Source organism: Monodelphis domestica, chromosome 2 (genome assembly GCF_027887165.1).
Source record: "Monodelphis domestica isolate mMonDom1 chromosome 2, mMonDom1.pri, whole genome shotgun sequence".
Classification (NCBI taxonomy): domain Eukaryota; kingdom Metazoa; phylum Chordata; class Mammalia; order Didelphimorphia; family Didelphidae; genus Monodelphis; species Monodelphis domestica.
In genome coordinates, this window is record NC_077228.1 from 250,178,522 (window position 1) to 250,190,921 (window position 12,400).

The window sequence follows — 12,400 nt, forward strand, 5'->3', positions numbered from 1 at the left end:
GCCATACCTATCAAACTACCAAGAAACTTTTTTACTGAATTAGAAAAAAACTATAACAAAGGTCATTTGGAAAAATAAAAGATCAAGAATATGAAGGGAAATAATGAAAAATAAATGTTAAAGAAGGTGGCCTAGCAGTACCAAATCTTAAATTGTACTATAAATCAGTGGTCATCAAAACAATATAGTAGTGGTTAAGAGACAGAAGGGAAGATCAGTGAAATAGACTTGGGGTGAGTAACCTCAGCAATATGTTATATGATAAACCCAAAGATCCCAGCTTTTCAACAAAAATCCACTATTTCACAAAAACTGCTGGAAAAATTGGAAAACAGTATGGGAGAGATTAGGTTTAGATCAACAACTCACAGCCTATACGAAGGTAAATTCAGAATGGATGAATGACTTGAATATAAAGAAGTAAACTATAAGTAAATTAGTCAAACACAGAATAGTATACTTATCAGATCTATGGGAAAGGAAAGATTTTAAGACTAAGCAAGAGTTAGAAAAAATTGCAAAATGTAAAATAAATAATTTTGATTACATAAATTTAAAAGGTTTTATACAAATATGCTGAATTACTTGCGAATGCAAAGATTATTGTATGCTTCTTTGAAAGAAACATTGGAACCAAGGTAATATTTCAGAAGTCCATATTTTAAGGACAGAAATGGAATGTTAAAATTGAAAGGGCAATCACTGTTAAAGGTTCATATACCAGTGGTTTAGGGGAATTAAGATTACATTGTTAAAGTTCAAGTCTCATAATTACTATTTCAAAATTTCATCATTGAAATAGGAATAATGCATTTTGTCTAATTCTAAAATGGCTCCAAACTTTTTCTGTATGTTATTATTAGCTTAATATGAAAATTTCCAAGATTGGAGAAAAAAAGCAAATAAGCTTTTGTCAAATGAAATTATTTATAATATTTTAAAGTTTCACAAGACTTTTTAAAACCTAACTCATCATAACCTTTTTATGATTTTGGTATTAAAATACCTGATAATTCTGATTCATGTACTCTTTAAAACTAGTTCAATATTACTTTAAAGGTATACAAACTTATAGTAAAAATGAATTTTTGACCAAAAAAGGGTTTTGTACAAAAAAAACCCCAATGCAACCAAAATTAGAAGGAAAGCAACAAATTGGGTTAAAAATTTTATAACACAAACACCTGACAAAGGTCGAATTACTCAAATATATAACAAACTAAATCAATTGTACAAAAAATCAAGCCATTCTCCAATTGGTAAATGGGCAAGGAACATGAATAGGCAATTTTCAGATCAAGAAATCAAAACTATCAATAAGCACATGAAAAAGTATTCTAAATCTCTTATAATTAGAGAAATACAAATGAAAACAACTCTGAGAATATAGAGAAATGCAAATGAAAACAACCTCACACCTAGCAGATTGGCTAACATGACAGCAAAGGAAAGTAATCAATGTTGGAGGGCTGTGGCAAAATTGGGACATTAATGCATTGCTGATAGAGTTGTGAAATGATCCAACCATTTTGGATGGAAATTTGGAAGTATGCCCAAAGGGCTTTAAAAGACTGTCTGCCCTTTGATTCAGCCATACCACTGCTGGGGTCATACCCCAAAGAGATCATAAGGAAAAATACTTGTACAAAAATATGTATAGCCATGCTTTTTGTGGTGGCAAAAAAATTGGAAAATGAAGGGATACCCTTCAATTAGGGAATGGCTGAACATTGTGGAATCTGTTCATGATGGAATACTATTTTTCTCAAAGAAATAATGAACTGGAGAAATTCCATGTGAACTGGAAAGACCTCCAGGAATTGATGCAGAGTAAAAAGAGCAGAACCAGGAGAACATTATACACAGAGATGCATACACTGTGGTACAATTGAATGTAATTGATTTCTCTACTATCAGTAGTGCAATGATCCAAGACAATTCTGTGGGACTTATGAGAAAAAATGCTATCCACATTCAGAACTGTGGGAGTAGAAACATAGAAGAAAAACAACTGCTTCATCACATGGGTTGATGGGGATATGATTTGGGATATAAACTCTAAACAATCACCCTAGTGCAATTATCAATAATATAGGTCTTGTTCAATGATACATGTAAAACCCAGTGCTTGTCAGCTCTGGGAGTGAGGAGGGAGGAGGGAAGGGAAAGAACATGAATCATGTACCCATGGAAAAATATTCTAAATTAATTAATTAAATAAAAATTTTCAATTAAATAAAAAGAAAGAAAAAAGAAAAAAAACTGCTCTACCAACTTAGAGCCCTAACTCCAGATTTTGCTACTAAAGATGTGAGTTAAGGACAGTAAATAGTGAAAAAAAATTGAAGAAGACTGAGGGTACTTGTCAAACCTTTTACAAGAGCAAGATAGAGCTAGAGAAAGGAGAATGGAGGGAGAGAGGTCAAGAATCAGTTGGTAGGGGGAAGTTGTATGGCTCAGTGGATTGAGAGCCAGGCCTAGAGATGGAAGGTCCTAGATTCAAATCTGACATCAGACACTTCCTAGCTGTGTGACTCTGGGCAAGTCACTTAACCCCCATTGCGTAGCCCTTATCACTTTTCTTCCTTAGAACCAATGCACTGTATTAATTCTAAGATGGAAGGTAAGGTTTTTTAAAAAAAAAGAACCAGTTGTTAATCATTACTCTGAATGAGATGAGCTAACCCCTAGAATGGAAACAGCAAAATGGATCAGAAACCAGATTCTAACAATATATTATTTATAAGAGGCCACTTGAAATAGAAAGACAAACACAGAGTTAAAATGAAATATGTGCCAAGTATAGAAATTAGTCAAAATCATAAAAATAAAGGACATTCTCTAATGGATAAATGGTCAAAGGATATTTATAGGCAATTTCCAGAAGAATAAATCAAAGCTATCTATAGTTACTTGAAAAAATGCTCTAAATCATCAGTGATTAGAGAAATATAAATTAAAACTACTCAGAAGTGCCACCCCACATCTATCAGAAATGAAAAAATGGAGGTGGAGTCAAGATGGCAGCTTAGGAGCAGCAATAGTTCAGACCTCTGAAAACCCTTCCTTACTGATCACAAACTTACTGCTGCTAGAAGCCTGAAAATCAAACCTAACAACAAGACAGAGCCAAGGAACCCTCTTGCTGGACTCAACCCAAAAGGTTTGCCCCCCTCCCCCAAAAGCCAGAATCCATGAACACTCAGGTTTAAGGGGAAGGCAGAAGGAAGGTCCCAGGACCCCTCCCCCCTCAACTAGAGTGCTAAACCTCCAGCAGCAGTGAGAACCTCTGGGTGGGCAAAGGCACTGGTCTGGAGGGTGTACCTTGCAGACAGGGCTACTCCTGGCTCAGAGAGGCGAGCACAGGTGGCGGGGAAGGAACTGGAGAGGGAGTGCAGAGCTGGCAGCCTGGAGAGAGTTAGGCAGACCCTCCATATTTTTCTATCCTTCCAAGGAGGTTTTGGCCTCAGGGTACATCCAGCCCAACCCAGCTGAACTTAATACCATTAAAAGTCTTCAGAGGTCAGGGAAGTCCAAACTCCAACAACCCTCCCTCACAAACTTCTGGACTTTAATTTAATCCAATAAAAAGCCTCCAGAGAACAAGGAAGCTCAAACTACACCCCCCCCCAGACTGCAGGGAGAGACCTGTCAAAACTCCAAGAGGGGAGACTGACAGAAACCCCCAAAACAAAAAAAATGTGAGGAGCAAGAGCACAGACAAATATAGGGAGCAAAGGGGTAAATATGAGCAAACAACAAAAAAAAAGAAAAAAGAAATTACAATAGATAGTTTCTGTACAGGTAAAGAGGAATGAAACAGAGGGGGAGGGATCAGCAAAGGAAAAATCAGAAATCCCAGGCTTTAGAAGAACTCAAAATGCAATTCAAAACACAATAAAGAGAGGCTGAAGACAATTGGGAAAAGAACTTAAAAACTAAGATAAGTCATCTGGAAACAGAAAATAGTGTCTTGAAAGCCAAAATCAACCAGCTTGAAAATGAGGCAACGGAGATGAAAGATGAGGCAAAGAGGATGAAAGATGGCTGTTTATTTCTGGCTTTTCTGGAAGTCCAATTATTCTTAAATTATCTCTTCTTCCTCTATTTTCCAAGTCTGTCACCTTGTCAGTGAGATATTTTATGTTCTCTTCTAATTTCTTGATCTTTTGGCTTTGCTTTATTGATTCTTGCTCTTTTACCTGCTCATTGTCTTCGAGTTGCCTAATTCTGACCTTTAAAGCCTAGTTTTCCTTTTCAGTTTGGTCAAACTGGTTTTGTAGATGCGTGAATTTCTTTTGCATTATTTCCCACTTTTCCTCCCAGAAGGCTTCCATCTTTTTGATCCTTTCCGATTCAAATTCTTCATGGGTTTGTGGAGAGTTTCCATTTCCTTTGGAAGGTTTCAGAGCATTTGCTTGTGTTTCCTATTCTATCTCCTCTGTATTTTTTATTTTTGTTCCATAAAATGTGTCCAAAGTTGCCCCCTTCTTCTTGTTTTTCTTGGAATTTTGGGGCTGTTGTGCTTCTGTGGAGTTTGCCATCTCTATCTGAGTGGGGAGGACTAGCTTTTCTTATCTCTGTCTGGTGTTCAGAGGTTTTAGCCCTAGGCAGATTGTCCTTTCTATGCAGTTGTTGTTCTGTCTTCCTGGGGAAGCCAGGAATTGCTGGTGTTTCCGTGTTACTGCCCTTCTCAGTTCTCTCCCGATGCTTCTCTGTTGCCTTACTTCCATGCTCTGAGCCTGGCTTGGCCCTTTCCTTGGGGTGTTTGTTTCTGTACCTTAGCTGGCCAGGAGAGCCAGCACTCTGAGGGTGGAGGGGCCGAGGCTTCCCGGAGCTCGGTGGGCTCCTGATAAGATTAACTTTCTCTGGGTTGAGCTGAGTATGCTTTGAGGCAGGGACCTTGAGATTCGGATGGAAGGATCCAGCCAGGGGGCTGCAGGCTCCCCCCATCTCTTTCTGTTTCCCTGCTGTCTGGGTGCCCCTGAGACTGGGTCAGGTTGTTTTCAGGATGTGGCCTTCAGAATAGTCGGCTCCTGAGGCCCTTTTGCCAGGCCAGAGGGTTACTATTGTTTTAGAGGACCCTTCTCTTTGAGGGGGGCGTGGCTTCCTGGAGCTCTGAGGGCTGGTGATAGGATTAACCTCAGACTGAGTATGCTCTGAGGCAGGGACCTTAGGTGAGACTCAGATGGAAGGATCTGGTCAGGGGGCTACAGGCTCCTCCTGTCTCTCTCTGTTTCCCTGCTGTCTGGGTGCCCCTGAGACTGGGTCAGGTTGTTTTCAGGATGTGGCCTTCAGCTCCGAGGCCCTTTTGTCAGCCCTGAGGGTTACTGTTGTTTCAGAGGACCCTGCTCTCTGAGGGTGGGGGGGCGTGGCTTCCTGGAGCTCTGAGGGCTGGTGATAGGATTAACCTCAGACTGAGCATGCCCTGAGGCAGGGACCTTCGGTGAGACTCAGATGGAAGGATCTGGTCAGGGGGTTACAGGCTCCCCCATCTCTCTCTGTTTCCCTGCTGTCTGGGTGCCCCCTCGACTGGGTCAGATTGTTTTCATGAAGAGGCCTTCAGGATAGCCGGCCCTGAGGCTCTGAGGTTCCCTCTGCTGCCTCGGACTCAGCGCTCTGGGTTGGGGGGATGGGTCCTGGGACTTTCCTTCTGCCTACCCCTTAGGTCCGAGTGATCTCGTGTTCTGGCTTTTGGGGGGGCCGTACCGTTTGATCCAGGTCCAGGTCCAGGAGGAGGATTCCCGGGGTCTATGCTGTTGTTTGTTTTGAATTTCAGTGCCTTAGGAGCATATAGTTTGAGTTCGGTAGGGAAGGGTTTCAGGAGATCTGAACTTTAGCTTTCTCTAAGCCACCATCTTGACCTGAAGTCGCTAGATTTCTTGATTATGTTCTTAACCCAAGATGAGTTTTAGTTTGTTTAAAAAAATATGTTTAAATACCAAGGTTGAAAGATTGCTATGTTTGTAAAAATTGTGACAAAATTCCATCAATTCATAGGTTTTTAAAATGTCATACAGCAACTTATGTGAAATATGAAAGTGTGTTTGTTTGCTATTGTAATTAATTGGGCTATTAAGAATTTTGGGGATTTTGGTAACTACATAATTATACTACTGTATTTTTAAAAATGAAAAATTTTTAACCTTGTTCAATTCATTTGCCTTCTACTCACAGTGATCATGGCCAGATGTTAAGAGGAAATGGATCTCATTTTTGGTGAGAAAGCCTTGCATTTTATATTTTCTTAGCTGACACAGAGTATCAATGATAATAAGCTATATTTTTGAATTTTTAAAGCTCTTTTATTATTATATTTTTCTTGCATGTGCAATATACTTTTTCAGTTTTTTTAAATTATTTTTTCCCTCCTTTTTATATTTGAAGCACATGTCACCAGCATTAAGATTTTCTTTAACTTTTTGACTTTTCAGTAATACAAGTTTAAGATACATTTGCCAATGCATGCCCTAAAAAGCTTGTGACTATAAAAATGATGCCACTAATTATTTAATAAATTATGGGACTTTGCTTAATGATTCTGTCTGATTCCAGGACAAGACATACACCCAAGAGCCATTTCACAGAGCCAAAGAAAGGCCAATCCAGGATGGATTGATGTACTTCTAGGCCAATACAAAAGTCTTGAACCTAGTGTGAAGACTCGAGGTTACTATGTTTAACATGTGTTAAGACATTGGCTTTCCTTGTGTCCACACTCACTCTGAAAATACTCACAGACGAGTATCCCTGAAAACTTGGCTCCTATAATCTGGTCCCTTTCTTTTCTGCCTCTCATAGTGTGGTAACTTTCTGTAGTCCTGGCTACTGACTGGGTAAATGCATCATTGCTTAGATCATTTTAATTGGGCCCTGATAGAAGGACCTGTTATAGATTTATTTTTCTTTTACTTGGAATTTTTACACATAAGACTTTGATAGTCTATATTTTCATTCAGAAATCTTTTTTATTTTGGATTTTTCTGCTATCTTTTTAATATCTCTTGCCAATTGATTAATATACCTCAGCCATGCATCCCTAAGTGATCCCTTTTTTTTAAATCACCCTCTTAATGGGGGGAATGTAAAAAAATATCATTATTTAAATTTCAAAGTTTAAATTCCTTTTGAGAAGAATTTTAGGTAAAGAAGATGCTACCTCTCTGAATCCAGAACTGAACTGTTGGAGAAGTCACCATGAAGAAGCCTCCAGACCACAAGTTGCACAAAATTGAACTTTGGGTGTGGTTGATTGAACATTTATTTGTATATATACTTTCATGCCAAAGGGGACTGCCCCCTAACTGGCTTTTTGTCAATGCGTTCGGCAATTACTGGGTTTATTTGTTTTTTTTCTCTTATCATCAAATTATTGTAATCTTTAAATTGATTATGTTTTCATGATCCTTTGGAAAAAAATTAATTTTTTTGCAAACGATCAAACGGGGGATTGTAAAAAATAGACTCGAATACAGGACTACAATCCTCACAAGCCTTTGCTCCACTTCCCCAAAATGCTTTGTAATCTCACGGGAATTCTGAGGTGGACCGAGATCGAGGAAGGATTTAAGCTGGTGGCAAAGGTTTTTTGGGTTCTCTCTCTCTTTTGGACTTCCGTTTTGGAGCAGACGCGTCTCTTCCGTGATGTGAGGTTATTTTGTCTAGGCCTCTGGCCTAGGCACATGTTTCTTACTTGTATATTCTTTAATCCTTAATCCTTAATAAACCTCTAAAAATATAATACTCCTTGCAGAGAGAAACTAATTTCTACCTGCCTCAGTCTCTCCATATTCCCTAATTTGAATCTTTACAGATGGGAGGTCCTAGGTTCAAATCTGGCCTCAGACATTTCCCAGCTGTGTGACCCTGGGCGAGTAACTTGACCCGCATTGCCTAGTCCTTCCCATTCTTCTGCCTTGGAGCCAATACAGAGCATTGACTTCAAGAGAGAAGGTAAGGGTTTTAATAAAAAAAAATTTAAAAAGGATGGGACAAAGTTGCTAATTAATAAAATCCAAATCAAGCCAAACAGCCTTAGGATAAATTGCTCAGAAGTTATTAACCCCTTCCTTGCACACAGGAAGGAGACAGAAGTGCTTAGAATTGTTCCACACTGATACTTAGGGACTGAAACAGGGATCTCAAAAAGTTGACAATTACTGTGTGATAGAACTTAAAGATGAGTATATTTTAATTGTATATTTTGAAGATTTAAGGTGCTCAAGCAAGCAAATGTTGCCAGCCCTGTCTGACCAAGAAGCTTGTTTGAAGCTGTGGGATATTAATGCAAACATTCCATGTCCAGAGTGATAAAATGAGTTGAGTGATATGTAATTGATAAGTTACCTCACATGAGTTTTGGGGATTTGTTGGTTGAGGTTTTGATTACATTTTGATCTGTATAAGGATATATGTTGCAAACAGTAGCCAAAGAGTGGGTAGGTTGTTAAAAGTGGATAGGATTCTGGCGTATATGTGAAAAATGCTTGCTCAGAATTTTACGATTGTTATGGGAGTTGCTGCTAAAATATGTGTTTAAGTATTGTTTGGATGTGAACAAAGGCTTGTTGTAAACCTGTGCCAAAGATTTTGTTCAATACTCAGTGATTACTTCAGTTTACCAATTTGTACTATGAACTGAAATTTATAATGGATGAGCACTATGCTAAAGATAGTGTTTCAATGATATAATCCTTTAAATCAGAATTCGTTTGGGTTACTGATTAGCAATTGAAATGATAACAACAGTATGTTTGTTTTACTTGAGTTAGTCAGAGAAGGTGGGATGGTGTGTTGGATTTGAATTTGGAAGGAAGGGACTTTGATCTAAAGTCCATAAGGCTTTAGTATGTTGGTTGTTAAAGGAAGAATGGAAGTTGTGTTCTGCTTTTTAAGCAGAGGGGGTTTTGAAGGAAGAGAGTGAGAGAGGTGGTGAAAAAACAAACAAACCAGATAGATGTTCCACTCTTATAATTGGATCCCTGACCTAGGGATAATCTCTAAAATTAATATATGTGTTGTGGGAAAATCACACATGATTCTTTAATTTCTCTGGACAGTTTCCCCGAAGTGATTCTTGTATGGCCTTGTCTTAGTCTTTCAGAGGGCCTAGGTCCAGGAGATGACACAGCTCTGATATATATTACTATGGAGCTACTCAATTCAGTACTCAGGTTCTTTATTTCAGGTTTTGTGACTAAAGTGTGTTGTGTAAATTATTGCCAAAATACATAAGAATAATTGAGTGATCAGTCTTGTAGGGATATAAAAGGCTTGTTTGGGGGTATGGAGATTTGTTTCTGGACTGCTGATAAGCAGAATTTCTCTAAGCTGGAATGAAATTGTCTTTTTCAACAAAAGAAGACTTCTGGGATTTAATGGTAACAAAGTACACCAAGGACAGAGAATATCCTGGAATGGTTACAGAGGCATGTTATGGGCTTACCTAGGAATGGACCTTTTCTGACCATCTAGGCTATTAATTACAATGATGGCATGAGCTGGTGATAGCTTTGACCAGCATGTGAAGCCACTCACTGTGTCCTTTGGAACATGAGGAAATATTCTCCTTGGTGACAAATTCCCATAATCAGCACATAATGCAAATTGTGAAATTCAAGTTTCCATTTCCTCAAACAACCTTAAAAATTGAAAATTCTCAAATTGTTAGGAACATACTTTGAGAAGTAGGTGAAGTTTATTCATAGATCGCTTTTATTTGTAGCCTCAATTTACCACAGTTGAAGTTTGGATCTTGAACTTGGAAATATAGCTCAAAGCTTTCTTGAATTTCTCCCAGAATCTGAGGTAAAGGAATACATCTGTAAAATATTGTTACTCAAGTGTTTATAGATGTTTATAGTTAATGTGTTCTTTGCAAAAGGTTATTCTTTAACAGAGACATCACATTCCAGCTCTGCAAACAACTCAGGAATACGATTTCCTAAAGGAATCTATTCGTGTCAGAAGATGATTTCTGAAGATGAAGTCTGTTTGGCTAAGATACCCAAATGCAAATGTGTAATGCCAATTGTTATTGTACTAATTTTCTGTTTCTATCTGGTGTTCTAAGTGTTTGCCCCAGTCCTGGTTTCTACACTTCTATCTTAGCGGCTGACACTCTCCCATGTGACCTGTCTGCCAATCAGGGGAAACAGTGGCTGGCCATCTTTCAGATCTCCAAGCTGGTCCCCACCAACCTGGGACCCAGGCATTCACTGAGGACACACCCCTAAAGACTTGGTGTCTGCAGCCTGTCCCTCCCTGTTCAAGTTTTGGCTACTCCCCTGTGGGATATATATTCGTATGCATTTGTGACCTCGGCAACCATTCCAGCCTGAAAGCCCTGGACATTGCCAATACCTCTCTCCTGACCATAGGTAGGGACAGCTCTACACCCATTCTCAGCTCTGAAGAAGCTACAGAAAACTGAGGCCATCGCCCTTTTCCCCTAAAATATTTGGAGAGGGGAGGGGATGGCATGGCAGGGAGCACTGACCCAGGAGGGGTTCCTCACTGCTGGTGCAAAGATATCCAGAAAGAGCCTGAGATTCTGGACCTCCTGGAGGCTGTGTGGTTCCCCTATGGATGGCTGGGCCTGCCAGATGTTAGGACTCAACAGGACACCACACATAGGAGAGGCACAAAACTGAGTGATATGCTGGACAGAGACTTTTCTTTCATAATATGCACCAAATCTGCAAAGACATCACTTAAAGATGTGAAACACGTGCACAGGTTAATCAAAAGGGAGGACCGAAGGAACCAGGGGGCACCAGGTTAAGAGGGCTGGAGCCAGGAGAACAGAGGGAGGTAGACTTTACAGAAATCAAGCCAGGGACATATGGGTACAGGTGCCTTTTAGTCCTGGTAGACACTTTTTCAGGATGGGTAGAAGCATATCCAACAAAGCATGAAACTGCCTCAGTGGTAGTTAAGAAATTAATATCAGAGATCATTCCTAGGTTTGGGCTTCCACTGGGAATAGGGTCAGATAATGGGCCTGCTTTTGTAGCTAGGGTGACTCAGCAATTGGCTGAGACCCTGGGCATAAATTGGGAATTATATTGTGCATTTCAGCCCCAAAATTCTTTTTGATTTGTAAGATTTACTTGGGAGTGAATGGATGGATCCCTCACATACCCTTTCATGAGCAACCCCATCAGGTACTCTGTATCTATCAGAAGCCCCTGTCTATGCTTGCCCATCTACAGGGCCACCACCATGCAAATCAGGGGAAGAATTCTATTGTGCAACCTGGGGATGTGAAACTGTCACCCTGTGGCGGCAGGAGAACCTCGATATCATACTACAAAGGTAGCGAAGCAGGGTCTGGGACATCCCCCTCGATTTCAGGAATCCCCGTTCCCTGACTATTAAAAACCCAGAGGATAAAGAATGGTTACTAGGCTGGACGTTGGGACTTAGGCTAGATGTGGGAGGCCAGGACCCAGGAATAGAATTTACATTACAACAAATAGCTGACAAAATGCAACCCTCACCAGTTGGCCAGAGCCGAGACGTCATTATAGGATTTGGCTGGGAACCCACCCCCACTGTCTCCATACCTGGGCAACAAGTTAAGACTGCCATAAAGTGTCCTCACAGAGAGCAATCCCTCCTCACTATGCTTACAACAGTCTTTTTAGACCTTAGTGAATTAGAAATGTCTGTTAATTTCCTGGAAAAATCACTGTCCTCTCTGGCAGAAATGGTTCTCCAAAATAGATGGGGACTCAACCTCCTTTTCTTGTAGCAGGGGGAACTCTGTGTGGCATTGGGAGAATCCTGTTGTTTTGAAGCTTTTGGCCTTAAGATCACATTATTCTCCTCTGAGGAGTTAAGGGTTTGACTCCCCCCAACAGAAAAAGGAGGGAATGAAGTAGCCCCAAAAAGACTAAAGATGGAAAAAATTAAAAAGAGATAAAGCAGATAAACCCCTGACTGCATTTTTAGGGGACAGACCTGGCTTCCTTTCCACCAGGAGATCAAGCTGTTTATGCAGATAACAAACTGGTTTCTGCTTAGATTGGGTGGCAGGAGACAAAGAGGAATTTCAGGAATATCAAAGGGCCAGCGAACTAACATTTGGCTAAGTGAAGATAAACACTCCTTAGATAACAACCCCTGTAAATCTAAGAATTGTTCCCCCATCTTGGACCCCACATTCCTGTGTTAAGGTTTGTTTGTGTCAGATAAGAACTCTGTAATGTATATAATCTATTCCTTAATGTCAAACCAACACAGTTTTCCATTAGGGAATTCTGTCCCAGCTGGTAGATTTTTTTATTTCTCTCTTTCATTAATAAATTACGGTTCCAATCATTGAAATTCTAGGTGTTTGAACTCATTTGTGAAGTGTTCTACTTCATAACCACCCCAAACAGGCTCCAAGCCTCAG